Below are 12,755 nucleotides of genomic sequence, written 5' to 3' on the forward strand. Positions count from 1 at the left end.
CACACACACACACACACACACACACACACACACACACACACACACACTTCTCTCTCCTACTTCCCTAGAGTATTTTAAGCCAAATTCCAAATGTCATTTTGCTCTGAAGGACTACAGTGTTCATTCCTAATGAGCAGAGGCAGCTTTTAAAAATTCTAAAATCAAACATTAGGAAGACAGTGTTTTGTTTTTGTTTTGTTTTGTTTTTTAACACCATCAAATTTCTAATCTGCCTTGAGAGTCACTTGCTTATCTCAAAGGTGTGACCATACAGCTGGTTTGTTCATATCAGGGCCCACCAAGGGTCAATATTTCTTGCATTTCTTCCTTTTTTGTTGTTGTTTTGGTTTTTTTGTTCTGCTTTGTTTTTATTTCATGAATTCATTGGGTGAACCAGGTCTTTTGTTCCTAAGTTTTTAGACTGTTTTGTTTTGAATGTGAAATGTCACCCCCCTCCCCCCCCAATGGCTGTTGTGTTTGAACTGTTTGCAGCTGGTAATGCTGGTTGGTAGGAAGAGGGAGCTTTTGGACATAGGGTCCAGCAGAGAGGTACAGGGTCACGGCATGGAGCTTCTGGTTTATAAGACCATTTTGAGTTCTCTCTTCTTTCTGGTCCACTGAGATTTCAGAGTCCACCTGCATATCCCCCTCGCCATGCTTTTCCCATGATGATGGACTGCATCCTCACAAACCATGGGCCAGAATAAATCCCTCTTCCCTTAGGTTGCTCTTGTCAAAACTGTAAGGAAAGTAACTATCAACAGCCTGGTCTGCCTATCCCACCCATTTCCTGTGGGGACGTTTCTGTGGGTACTTCCTGTCAACTGCTGTTTAGATCTGAGGCTGACCATGCTCAGGGCTGATGTTCAGATGAGAACATGCCGTGGTTAGCGCTTTGTGAGGAGTGGGCTACCTGATCCTCTCACTGTGGGGTGAGGTCGTGACCGTTCAGCTTCTTTCCACTCATTCTGATCTGGTCTCCGTCTCTCTGTACAGCCCCAAAGGAGTCCTTCAGTTGTAAATTTTAGTTTGATATCTATCTTATTAGCAAAGTGCCTGCTAGTTCAACTTCACTGTCAACTTGACTGGATTTGAAGTCCTCCAGGAGACACACCTCTGTATCCTTGCGGCGTCTCCAGGCCTGCCCCACATGTGGGAGACTAAATAAAATGGTGACAGGAGGGAGCCCGCTGAGCAAAACACCCCCTCAAACCCCACACACACCTGATTTTTTTTTTCATAGCGTGTTTTGTATGAAACTTCTATCACTTATGCATTGCTGGAGGCTAGGTATAAAAGCATGTTTTCCATGTTCGAAATCTCAGGCCATTTGCAGATTGGCCAGTGAGTGATAAGTTAGTTCACTGGAGGACTGTGCAGCCATTGCAGGGTTCAGGGTGAATATTTGTAGCCTGGTTAATGTCAGCTGTATTGCAAGCAAAGCAAGTTGATATGGAGCCCCTTTCCCAAGAGCTGGTGGTGGTGTCTGAGGAATCCTTGTGCCTCAGTGAACTGAATTAACCTTCCACTGTCTTATTTAATACTTAGTACTTCATCATTTGATTATTAAATGTTTTTTCATTTCAGTATATCAGCTATTAAATGACCCACTTTTTTTTGTTTGTTTTTACTTCGCATCATTGATAAAGAAGTGGAAACTAAAGCAAAATATTAAGAATTTAAATGGCAGACTAATTCCAAAATATAACTTCAGTTGAAATCTTGTGGGACTAAATTTGATTATTTGAAACAGATTACTGCTGAAAAAATTAAAAAGTATATGTAAGTAAGTATTTACTAGTAATTTTAATTTTTAAACCTATGATGATGTGGTTTTGCTGTTGAATATTAAGCCTAGATCCTCATAAATGCTAAGTAGAGATCTACTATCAAGTTAGACTATCAAGTTAGATGCCATCAAACATTTTCATATTTTATGTTCTTATTAATTTATTTGTTTGAAAAGTAAAGCATTAATATCACAGGATGGTTAATGAATACAAATTTGAATGTTTTCCAGTGGTTTTTGGTAGCAATTCTAGATGCTTTTGATGGTGATAGTTAAGGTTTTGTGAAATCCTAATTATGGGATATCTGACATCTACATGAAGCCTAGGGTTTTGTTTTCATTATCCCATTTGATCATTTCTGCAACCTGATTGGACAAAGACATGTGACAAATGCAAAAGTTGAGTGTGTGAGTGGGGTACCAGATACCATGCATAAGGTCACACAACCAAAGGAAAACAAGGCGGTCATCAGGCTCAGTGCTCAACCTCATCTGGGCAACTTTACCTACAAGACGTCCCAGAGCTGCAGCTGTACAAGACACAACGGAAGCGTCTGGTCGAAGCCTATTCCACCCGCTTGCGGTTCTGGGAAGCTCGGGTGCTGCAATGTTACAGCGTCCCGTGATCTATTTTCAGTTTACTTGATGGTGGACACACAGGGTTGACTTCAGTAATTCTTTTCTCCCTTGGGCATCTCTATACACATCTTTTTTTCTTCTCCCTTTTTCGTCCCTCACCAGAAAGGTGGAATTTTATGTGAGATTATTTTTTTTTCTTCTGCCTTCCTACTGAGAACAGAAAAAAAAAAAAAAGTTGCAGAGAGGCAAAGGCTTTTGTAAAATGTTCATAAGATCTTCTAACGTGAGTCTCTTCTCTAAAATATGAAAAGGCTTTTCCCGGCCTTCATTTTTTTACTGTGGTCTGTGCCTTTCTGCTTCATGATATTCTGGCAGCCTGTGCTGAGGTGCTGAGAACGATTTTTTTTTTTACCTCTACAAGTTTTAACATGAATTCTTTCACTGCCTTGTTCTCTTGCTCCTGTATTAAAAAAAAAAAAAGCCACTTAGAAATTACCCTAATTATATATACTGAAATGGAAATATACTTTTTTGTGATGTTTTCTTATCCTTACCACAAAACTATGCTCGTTAGACTTAGGAAAGGATGTATTTTCATTTATTAGCCTTCCATATTAGATACAGCATAGGTATATGGTGTTTTGAGACAACTGCTTGAGTGAATTCAGAGAAAGAACTTGGAATTGCTGAGGCTGAAGAAGAAAGAGGTGACAGGCACCCATGTCTTCCAGGTTCTGTGGCTTGTGGTCAGCAAAAAGATCTTCACATCTATTTTATTTACTTTCAAAAACAAAGTGAAATATGTTTCAATTATGACAACAAAAAAAATCCGAAAGAGAAAGAGATAAAAGGAAACAGCTTGCAAGCAATTGTTTAAATACCAGGGTGTGATTAAAAATAAGAGAAAAACAAACTCTGAGAGTCTTTAATCAAAACAAAACGCAGGAAAAGCAACCATTGGCCGGTGATTAGGAGTAGCCTGGGAGGGGGTTTGGAAAACCGGCTTTTTACCTTTCTCTGTCTTTCTTTTTAGCCTCCTCCTGCGTACTCCCTCAAGAGAGTTGAGATCTTTTTATCATCTGACTAGAACTGGGCCATTTCTTCTTTCCTCTTTGCCTCCTCAGCCTCCATCTTCGAAATGACAGACTGCATTCAGTAATTGCTGTCTTTTGTAATTGTTCTATCTCCAAATTGGCTGATTAGGGAAGAGACACAGCTGTCCATCAAAATGGTGTAAAGTGGCTGCAAAGACCATCCCTGGAGCTGGAGAAAGTTAATTGCATTTTCCCAGGCTATCCCAGGGGGCAAGGCGCTGGGAAGGGCCCCGGGAATCCCTGTTAATGCTGGTTGTCGTTGGTTGTGTTTTTTTCCTGAGCGTTTCTGTTTGTAACCTGGGGGGGGGGGGGGCGGGAAATGTAGTACACGGCATGTTAATTAGATTTGCAGATGAAATTAAATCAGAAAAGGCTTGGAAACACACCAGCGAATAAAGAGAAGTGCTACGTGGGATTTCTGAGGTTAAAAATACGGGAAGGATCAAATGAAGTGAGAATGAAATCAGACAGGTATAACTCCGGCGCCTTGGGGTGGGGGTGGGAGGGCGACAGCAGTGAGCGTCGAGAAAGGAAGGCCCGGGATACAGAGAGCGCGGTGAGGCAGAAGACAACAGATTAGACATGTTCGCAATATGCCGTGGACGCGAGTGCGGTCTGGGGCTGTATGTGCGGCAGAGGGAAACGCGGAGCGACGTAGTGCGTAGTGCGTTTGGCAAGGCCACCCCCGCACTGCTGTGCTCAGGTCTTCTTAGGAGCGGGTAGATAGGAAGAGAGAGAGTAACATCACCACAGGACAGCAGAGGCGCTCAACGGGTGATGGCCAGGGGGGACGGGCCATGAGGAAAACTGGCCACGTGACTCGGCTTGAAGGAGTCGCAAGAATGGTGCACTCATATTTAAGGGTATTCTGAAGGACTCTGAACCAACTTGTCACAGAGATGCTTACACATCCGTTTTGTTTTTTCAGGACTACTCAAGAATAGGTAAATTATGGAACCGGTACAGACATCCATCTACGGAGGACAGGTAATATGTGGTACACATACATATATATATACATATAATTTTTACATATGTATGTAATGGGTTCTTCAGCCATAAAGAAAGAAGTTACATCATTTGCACGAAAATGGATGGGACTGAAAATAAACATATTAAGTGAATTAAACCAATTACAAGAAGGCAAAAATCATAATGTTTCCCTCATTTGTACCCCTAGATTTTATGTAGATACACACAATCATACGTCATCACTACATTCGTGTGTGTGTGTGTGTGTGTGTGTGTGTGTGTGTGTGTGTGTACTTGGCCTGAAAATACAAGAAAAGGGCTTAAGGAGACTCATATGGGAAGGGAGGGAAGGGCACACGGGATGTGAGCAGGAATTTGGTTCACATACACCATAAAAATGTCTGAAAGCTTGAAAAGTAGGAGAGAGCTGGATTGGAGGTGCCCTGTATGTCTGGCTGAAGCTGCTCCCAGAAGCCATAAGGTTATTAACTCGGAGTCCCAGCGCCAGAGATGGGCTACCTCCTTAGGAGCTGTTGGCTGCTCAGACAGTAGAAACTATTTCCACGGCCGTTGGCTGCCAAGCCGAACTAGGTGGTGAGACCCCACTGCTGAAGACGACACTTGCTTCGGTCGCAGAACGTGCAGAAATAAAGCTGGAACTCATCTGGAAGCGTCTTCCCCGCTGGCTAGATTTCGCAGTGCCAGAAGGTGCTGTGCAGGCCGTCTGGGGAGAATTGTCAACAGCAATCTTACTCAGTTGTGAACCCCTGGTGCTAACAATACTGACTTGCCAGGTACAATGTGCCCACAGAGCTATGGTGGAAACTCGTGTCTGGTACTAATAAACCTGGTCAAAAACGTGGGGCTGGGAAGCTCAGTGGCCCTGGTGGACAGGCTACGGTTGCTTTCAGGCTAAGTGGATGGGACATGTCTGTTGAACTGACTTCCAAGTACGCAGCACGTTCACGAAGAATGGTGTCAGCCTTTGTTTGAGAAGCGTCTCCATGACGTGGCCATCGTGCTCTTGAGCTCGCGACAGCTGTGAGCACCTGCGCTGTGCTAGACTGAGTCTGCTAGTATTTTACCACAGGTGACAGAGGGAGTCACAAGGGCCTGCCCACCCCTTCTGAGCTATAACCAGTCTGTAGTTGCTGGGGGAGGGAGAGACATTTTCTGGCAAATTCACTCCACTCCTGTAAATAATCCCCATGTGCCTATTGGTAACACCAATACTAATGTCCTGGTTAGTTTTATGTCACCTTGACACAAGCTAGAGTAACCAGAGAGGAGGAAATGCCTCTATAAGACTGCAGTGAAGGTAAACCTGTGGGACATTTTCTTAGTTGGTAATTGATGGGGAAAGTGCATTCTATTGTGGGTGGGGCCACCCATGGGCTGGTGGTTCTGCCTTGTACAAAAAAGCAGTCTGAGCAAGCCATGGGGAGCATGTCAGTAAGCAGCACCCCTCCATGGAGGTTCAGCTCCTGCTTCTAGGTTCCTGCCCTGCCTGAGTTCCTGTCTTGACTTTCTTTGATGATGTGTGATGTGGAATCATAAACTGAATCAACCCTTTCCTCTCCAAGTTGCTTTGTTTATGGCATTTCATCACAGCAGTGATAACCCTAAGACAGCCAATTAAAATAATTTACTCACACACATACAAGGACTTGAAGATATAAAAGTAGAAGAGGATTAGTTGAAAAGAGAAACGGGTTCAACCAAATGGGAGGGCAATGGAGGTGAATATGACCAGAATTCATTATATTCAGGCAGGGAAATGTCACAAAACCCATTATTATATATATATAGTCACTACATGATGATAAATTCAAACACTTAAAATAGAATACAAAAACTTCAAACCCTCCCATAAAAAAATGTATGAGTATTTATGATTCAAGTGTTTTTGTCACAAAGATGGAAGAATAAACTTGACAAGAAGGAAGGCTTCCTGGGATTGAGATGGTGATAAGCAGACGATCAAAGTATCTTTTTTTAGGGAGTGAAAGGGGTTCCATGGCTGTAAAATAAGAATGAATCGCGATCATGCTTTTCGACCCAAAGTCTTTAGATTGTCACTGGCCGTGACCCTTCCCCACTGAAGAGTGAAATGAAATTGCTCATCTGTCAAAACCCCGGAAGTCTTCCAGGAGCCTGGCTTCTCTGCACAGTGCCTCACAGAGGTGGCCATTTGAAGCATGGCTTTGGTGTTTCCCCACCAAATGCTTTCCCTGGATAGCTTAGCTCTTGATATCTGCAAAGAGTGACCTGCAAAAGCATCTCTGTGGATGGCTACCCTTCAATCAGAAGACTGGCTGGTGGTGGCAAAGGCAAGATCAATGTAATTTAAAGAAAAACCTCAGAACGGCAGCTGGAGGAGCCGACTTCTGAGTCAGCTGATGAAGCTGAATTGTTCTTAAAATGTAAGTTGCTGTACTTCTTAATTTAAAATTCACTTCTGATGTAAATGCGGAAGAAGCAAATATGGAGAAGCAATGCGTGGTTGCTTCAGTTTTTATCTAGAGTCCATTCTTACAAAAAGTTTTAAGAAAAACAGTGATTTTATTCTGGAAGTTTGGGGAGGTTTTTACGTCCAGGATGGATCACAGAGAAGGTCTGGTGATGAACACTGGCCAGAGAAGACTGAGGGGATGAGGAAACGATTTTTTTTTTTTTTTTTTTTTTTTGGGACTAGAGATTGTAGAGGACCTTGTCCTAATTGTCTGGGGATTGTTTCATAAATCTTGATTTTCAGTTTTGTCGTCTGGAAAATGAATGTGGGGGAGTGTAGTGCTTTCGAGGTAATTAAAGAGCACACTGACAAGTACCATATCAACGTTACAGTATTTAATTAAACCTGCCTGAGGGGACGCTCTTATTCCTAAATCACTGCGTTTCTCTTCCTCCTGTTCTTGGGGGTGGGTGAGTGGGTGTTCTCATGTCCTCTTCCACACAGGAGGGTCTTCCCGTTCTCTTCTTCTTCTCGAAGTGATATAAGGAGCAGAGTCAAAGCTTTAGACAAAATGAAAGCAAACGAAGGGAAAAGACCGCACGAACAGAATGCATTCATCTTTAAGAATGCATTCGTTGCTCAGCCTAACAGTTTGGGTCACGTTCTAGAAGAAATCAGCTCTCTGTCAAGACGGGGCAATGACACTTAACGCTTAAACAGAGCCCTTATCTGAAGTTCCATTTCACACTCAGTTCCTCAAAGGGATCTGTGTCACTCCCTTACTCTAGCTTTTGCTTGTTAACGTCGGCCTTTGAATTTTCAGCACATAACAGAAAAACTAGTGGCAAGCACCTCATCTTAATTTAAGTGCAGATTGCAAGACAAGGAGAAAGCTGTTACTTCTGTGAGAGAATTGATGGATTGTGTCTGGAATTTTGAATGTGTCTGTAACAGATTAACTTTTCCTTTTATGATACCAATACTTCATGTTAAAGCAATTAAACGCGTAACCCAAAGAAGCTTGGATTGCCGTTCCCTGGCCATCTTTGTCTTCATAACAGACCAGATGAAAGCCACCACAACTTTAAAAATAGGAGCACCAGAACTGAAAATTTATTTTTTCTCTTTCTATCTAGCTCTTGGCAAAAGTATCTAAAACTTGATTCCTGTGTGCAGATTGGCTGCCCCTGTCTATAATCCCTGAATTCGAGGGGTAGAAGGTGAAGGATTGTTGGTGGAATTTTGTATCTATTTTATTGGTGTTCTTAGGCTTCTACCTCCCTTCTCCACCCCAATTCCTTCCAACACCAGGTAGGAGAGAAAGAAGGTTAGTGGGGAGAGGGAGCATAATTCTCTTTAGACTACTTCCTGCTATTTAGGATTGTTGGGTTCTGTGGGGAAAGTATAATCTTAGTTTCAGATTATATCTCCTACTTCTTCTCATCAAATTGCAACAACAGCAACCAGGAGCATCAGGGGGGAACAGCAGCTTTCTGCTCTCTCTGAATGCCCTCCTCCCTCTGTGGACATTTATACCCTTTCAGAGTCCCCAGAATTAAACTATCTGCAGCTGGCAAAGATCATATCCCTTTCAAAGCCTGCATGAGGCAAATAGTCTGTTGCTGTGGACAATCTGAAGCAGCCCCACATCCCGCACCTGGGATTAAAACAAAAACATGTTTACATGCCATAAGTGAGTGTTCAAATAAACCAGAACTCCCCTGCAAAGGATAGCAAGTTCGAGGCTAGCTGGTGCCACACAATGACATCCTATCTCCAAAACTATTTATAAAGTAAAATAAGGAAACTGAGTCCTTGCTATGTTTTTCTGCTTGCTTCCTTTGGCATTGTTGGAAATTTCTAGAGTAGGCAGTTGGCATTTAAACTTGGAGAAAATCTCTGCCCCAAGAAGGGAATGGACCCTCGTGTCATTGGGTCCAGCCTGCAGTGCAAGGTTTGGACATGTTAGTCATCAGTATGTAGACTCTTCACAGTGGCCAGCATGGCTTGCCTGATACATCATGTCTACATTGATAACCATGGGCTCTGCCACAGGCGCCCTAGGCCTGGTCACACTTTTTCTGCCTTAAATATTATGCTCTTTTCCAGCTCTACCTGTATTGTCTCTTCCATCTTTTACCCTCTGTCAGAAGTACTGGTTCTTCACTTTTTCCAGGTGCCATCTTAAATGTCACTGCTGCAAAGGGGACAGTCCCCATTTCAGGCAGCACTGGTGCGCTTACTTTATCATATTTTCCCATCCCATACTCTACGTCCTCCTCTGTTTGCTCCAGAGAACTCAGTACAAGGCTGTGTACATGGTTACCTGTGTCTGACTGTTCCCTTCCCTACAATGTTCTTTTACAAGAGCAGCAAACATATATGCTTTGTCCTTGGCATGATTACCAGGGCTGAGAGTGGCAGTTGGCCCCTTAAGGTGAGCCAGTATTCTTTGTTGGGCAACATGTTAAAGAAAGATCTCATTACATGTGTTTATTTTGTTTTGTTCAAGGGTCCTGTGCTGGGGACACATTCCTCAGCATTTTACCACTGAGCCTGCAGCCACATGATGTCTTCCTTTATTTCCTTCTTTCTTATCTTCCTTCTTTCTTTTCTTTTTTCTTCCTTTTTTTTCCTTGAGATCTCACCATGTAACCCTGCCTGGCTTAGAACTAACTACATAGTTCTAACTTCAAACTCAAAAAAGTCTGCCTGCTTCCATCTCCCAAGTGCTGAGATTAAAGACAAGTGCCAGACATGTACTCAGAAAAGTACACGTCTTAACTATAACTGTGCTAAGCTATCAGAATATGGTAAGCATCATCAGTTTGAGCAAAGCCATCTGAATGTATACAGGGATGATGGGTGCTACATTTAAAAAGGTAACATATCAGTGGACTAGCTCAGTCCATTCCAGAATTTGAAAGGCTAAGAAAAGAATACCTCTGGGACATCCTTAGGGCAATGACCTTCATTTCTGTGATTCTTTTGGATCCTTTGAAACCATTTTAAGACACAGAACACATTCAAGAACCGTGATGTGGTATACTGAGTTAACCACATTATGTAGAGTTATTAACAGTGGAGTGAGGTGTTGTCAAGACAGATGCCAGGGAAGCCACGGAGAAGGCTCCAGTGTGGATTCCATTCTCAGTCAAAGAGAAGAACCAGAGTAAGATATCAGAAGTTATGCTAAGACCTTTCCCAGGAAGCATGAAAGGGAGAATAAATCCAGCAATACGCAGAAAGAATCCAGGAATGGTTCAAGACACATTGATCAGGAGGCAAAACATCTCCCAAACCTGGTAAGTGTAAGTGTCCACAGACTCCTGGTCAGCCAGGAAGAAAGGACTGTCTCCTGGGGCTGTTGCCACAGGGCAGCGGAGACTTAGGGCCCTTGACAAGGTCAGGTGTCATCTGAGAGCTGCTACATTAATTCATGATGTCCCCAGATGAGCCTGTGGGGGATGCACTGTTACTATTTCTAATTCTACAGATGAGGTCACTAAGACATAGAAAGAGAGGCAATTTGTCCAAGATTAACCAGTGAGTAACAGAGCCCATGATTGAAGCTCAAGTGACTATGGAGACACAGCTCTCACATCTGAGGATCTGCCTGCCTCTCTCTCTCTCTCTCTCTCTCTCTCTCTCTCTCTCTCCTCTCTTTCTCTCTCTCTGTCCCACAGCTAGAACTCAGAGCCAACCACATGCCTACGCATACACTCTACCACTGAGCTGTAGCCTGAAGCCCCGAATCCTGATGGTAAACATGGATGTTTCGGGTAGCCATCTCAGTAAATCCTGTAGATTCTAGGAACAGAAAACTCATGTCAGATGTAAAAGAGTAATTTGAGGCCAACAGGACATTAAAACACATGATAAACATGTGGTGGTCCAGGCATGCTTCTTTTATCTATAAGGCAAGCACCAGCTGTGGTGTGGGGGTCAGAACAGACTGCATTCACAATGTCCTGAGCAGAGTCCAGCTGTCATCTTCTCCTGCACTCTGAAAGGTTCCAGACTTTAGCACTTGTTCCCTGGGCCCTGCACACTAGGAAAGGTTGTGCAATTGATCAGATATTAAAAGTGGCAGTCCTAGATTTAGATATTGTCCCTGTCCCTGCCACCTCTTAGTCACAGATGCGTTGACAAGAGACCACACCTCTCCATTGTCTCCTTCCTCATCCATAGCACACAACCAGCAAGCTTCAACACCCAAGACGACGTCTGGGCTGCCTTAGTTTCTTGTGCTGTTGCTGTTTAAAAAAAAAAAAAACGACAAAAGCAACTTAAGGAAAGAAGAGTTTATTTTAGATCACAGTTCCAGGCACAGTCCACTATGCCGAAGGTGTACAAGCATCAGGAGCTTGAAAAAAATTGGTCACATAAAACATCCATAGTCAAGAGGAAAGAACAAGTTCATGCATATGTGTGTACCAGTGTGCAGCTCTCTCTCTTTCTCTCTCTCCCCACTCTTACCTGGTCAGGGATTCCCTGGCTAAGGAATGATGCCACCCACACTGGACAGGTCTTCCCACCTCAATTATCGTAATCACAATAATCCCTAGCAGACATCTCAGAGCCCCTTTCTGGTGATGATTGATTTGGTCAAACTGACGATTAACACTACCATCACGAGAAAAAATTGATGAAATAGTCTTGTGAAAAATGCTTAGCACACAGAAGTCAAGTGTGAGCTTTCCTTCCCCAGAAACTGGACCAAATCTTTACCTATAAATAATGGAAATTATGTTTAGGATATTCTCTCCAATGCTAAGGATTGAAATTTTAAACATAGAAAAAGAAGAAAAAAAAAAAAAGAAGAAGAAGGTCGGAGGTGTTGCTCAATGGTAGGCCATACACAGATGTGGAAAGCACGGAGTTTGATCCCTAGCCAGGTAGACATGAAAAGCAACCTTGCAGGATGTGAAAGACAGAAGATACGGAACACACACATTTTCTAACTTTCATATGTGCAGAGACTTAGAGGGCATTGGGCAAGGTACTCCCAGGTTATTTTTTTTGTCAGTGTTATTGAGGGTTCAGACCCGGGTTTAGCGATGCATGCATTTGATGAGTGATGATGGATGGAGAGTAATACCTATCCTGGTGGTGAAAAGAGAGTTAAAGCAATTAAGCTGGGTTTTTTTCTCTTTCCAGAGTCCAACATTTGTTTCTCCAAGTACAGTGAGTTACAGAGCTAGCACGTAATGTACCAATAATGAAAATAACTCTGCGAACAGCATGGAAGTAAGTTGGGGCTACTCCCGCCCACTCAGAGATGGATTTTATGTGCAGAAGCCCAGTGGAATATAAATGAACCTGCTGCATCTGACAAATGAGAGCTGAGAGGCAGAGGCTGCCCGCAAGAGGAAACAGGACACTTTCTTACTTCCCTGTCTGCACAGCGAGGCGTGGATGACAGCGGGCCCTCCTTGTGGGACCGACTGTAATAAATGCCGTGATCAGTGTGAATGAATGCCTGCTGCTGGAAACACTCAGTCTAACAGCCTCTAGTTCTCATCATAAACTCCTGATGCACCCCTGTGTGTCCTTATTCAGGGCACGATTCACTGGTGGCAGGTGTTTGTTTGTGTTCATAAATGTCAGCTCCTTAACATTCGCTTTGGAGATGGAAGGGTGACAGACAAGAGTCCTGTTCTTGCTGAACCCAAGACCCTTCCATAGAGCACGGAAGGGCCAGGCACACACACACACAGCCACAGCCCCTTCCCCTTGTTGGTTAGGGACAATTCAGCACCGGCAGACACACTCCAGATGTCTTGCTACCATCTGGCTGATGTAGGTTCACAGGAGCGCCCAGCCTCCAGGGACAGGAAGCCCAAGGCTTCCAAATGGTACGCTAGGG

General features: G+C 43.4%; 1 long non-coding RNA gene across 1 annotated transcript in view; it reads left to right on the top strand.

Moving 5' to 3' along the window:
* Positions 1-12,348, top strand: part of LOC129678904 (uncharacterized) — a 52,246-nt gene extending 39,898 nt beyond the window's left edge. The window contains exons 2-3 of the long non-coding RNA XR_008720457.1: positions 4,391-4,449; positions 12,047-12,348. This is a non-coding gene — a long non-coding RNA (uncharacterized LOC129678904). The remainder of the gene's footprint in view (positions 1-4,390; positions 4,450-12,046) is intronic.
* Positions 12,349-12,755: the final 407 nt, after the last annotated feature.

This window comes from Psammomys obesus, unplaced genomic scaffold (genome assembly GCF_907164565.1).
Source record: "Psammomys obesus unplaced genomic scaffold, mPsaObe1.curated_primary_1811, whole genome shotgun sequence".
In the NCBI taxonomy this organism is placed as follows: Eukaryota; Metazoa; Chordata; class Mammalia; order Rodentia; family Muridae; genus Psammomys; species Psammomys obesus.